Below are 2485 nucleotides of genomic sequence, written 5' to 3'. Positions count from 1 at the left end.
AGATAGCCAAGATTAACCTTGTGTTGCACCTGGACTTGGTCATGTGTAAGAATCATCCAGGTGGTAATAGTTTCAAAGGCACAAAGGTATCATGCAGAACAGGCAAACATTGGCACCATGAAGGTAGCATATGACAATAAAGCAGTGAAGCCTTGTTGCAGAATGAGAACTCAGTATATTGGAGGTGCCAGTTCCATGGGATGAGCTGAAAGAAAATCAGCAGCAGTAGAGTTGTGTCAACCAGAACCTAGAGTGCTATAGAGAGGAGAACTGGAGTTGTGACCCAGTTTTTTTTTTGAGGAGTGCAGAATATCATGTGTGGATCCCAGATACTGGAATAAGAAGCTGTAATATTGAAGTTAATTTGGTGACCCCAAGATTTTGAGATGCCAAAACTATGGGATACCTGTTCAGGAAAACTGCTTTCAGGGAGTAAAACCAGCCAAAGAGAGAGAAAGAGAGAAAAAAAGTGCTGCATTGAACAAAGCAGAAAGGATTTGGAGATCTGAAGTTTGGTGATTGCCCAGCTGCCTTTTGGTCTTGTTTAGGTCCAATATATCTTCACGATGAAATATAGGAATGTTGAAGTACATCCTGTGAATTTAAAGTTATGTAATGTGCTTTTTGTTTTTGAAAATTTGGGGATTACAGTTAAATGATTGGTTTAATTTCAGAAGGGTCTTTGAACTTTTAACATTTTTCAGACGGCTATAGATGATGGGGACTTTTGAAGTTGGAGATCATTTATTTTGCATTATGCTGTATTTAAGTATGGTCCCCATACAACCATGTGCTTAAACAATCATATAGGGGCCAGCAAGTGGAATGTGGTAGTTTGAATATGCTTGGATCAGGAAGTATCACAATCAGGAGGTTTGGCCTTGTTGGAGGAAGTGTATCATTATCAGTGTGGGTTTGGAGTTCCACCCAGTGCTGAAGAGACCTCCTATGAGCTCCCTAGAAGACAGGCTCTTCCTGGTTGCCTTTGGATCAAGATGCAGAACACTCAGCTCCTTCAGCATTATGTTTGCCTGCATGCCTACCATGCTTCCTGCTATAATGAAAGTGGACTAAACCTCTGAAACTGTAACCGAGCCCCAATTAAATGTTGGCTTTTATAAGAGTTGCCTTGGTCATAAAATCTATTCTTAGGAATGGAAATGCTAAGGTAGAAAAACCCTGTGAGTGTATTTACTATGGTGAAACCCTTGCTCAATTCTGTAGTCTTCATCATGTAAGAATTTGTACTGCAGAGAAACTTTGTGAATGTATTTAGTATGCCAAAGCTTTTGCACACCTCTACAGTCTTCATCATTATGAAACTTCATCTGGAGACAGACTTTATGTTATGGGGTGATTGAGGTCCAACACAACTCAAACATAGGACAATCCAAATGATTAGATTTTATTGTAATAAAGTTATTATTGATCAGTGAGGGCCACAAAAATATACTTAGAAGCTAACTAGCAATATCACACTACCACCCTGAGCCAGAAAGTTATATTGCTTCCATAACAGAAAACCACAATGTCTTCTGCCAAGTTATAGCTACATTTTCCCCCAATCACGATTTTTTTTTTTGTAACTCTATGTCAATTGATAAAGAATGTAGGTTTCATGGTCCAGAGTGTCAAAGCCATTTGTTCTTTTGTGATTATGAATAGGCATTATATTTTGAGTAATAAAACATGAGTAACAGAAATTATGGTTAGGAACAGTCCTTATGTTTTGGGGAAACAAGACTTGAATAATGAAAACTGGCCTGATTTTGTAAATTATTCAGGTCACCTATGACCTGGAACTTAAATTTAGTTTTAGCTTATGATGAAATGGAGGTGGGTAGCAAAAAGGCAGTCCTTAGGGCAAGGTTTTTTGCTTGTTCCCAATGTTTGTATATCATAGTTGGCTTTGAATATATAACAGAACACATATTGGATAGAAATCTTACAAATGTAATCAATATGATTGATTTTCACAACACATTTATCTATGAGTACATGAAAGAACATATCCTTGAGAGAAACACTAAACAATGTGGTAAAGATTTTGGATGTAGCAGTAGTCTTAGAAACCATGAAAAAAGGTCATAATGCAGAGAAACCCCTTAAACATAGCCAATCTGTTAAAGTTTTGTACTTTCTGATATCTTTGTATAAAAGTAAACTCTTTATCATGTAATCAATCTATTAAAGCCTTTGTATATCACACTAGTCTTTGAGGACCTTCAAGAATACCAAATGTAATCTGAGACTACAAAGAATTTGGTAAATTCTTAGCCAGCACACTTACATTGAGTTACTCAAGATTATTTATTATATCAAAAAATATGATAAGCATTACTAATAAATTCAAACTTTATGATGTCTCTCCAATTTATTTGCACTTGCAAAATCATTTGTACATATAAAGACCACTTTTTTTTCTTTTTTAGTTAATCATGTATCCAACAACTTTGCTGAAAGTGTTTATCAGATCTAGGTATTG

This window comes from Mastomys coucha, chromosome X (genome assembly GCF_008632895.1).
Source record: "Mastomys coucha isolate ucsf_1 chromosome X, UCSF_Mcou_1, whole genome shotgun sequence".
NCBI classification, from domain to species: domain Eukaryota; kingdom Metazoa; phylum Chordata; class Mammalia; order Rodentia; family Muridae; genus Mastomys; species Mastomys coucha.
This window is presented reverse-complemented; position numbering follows the sequence as displayed.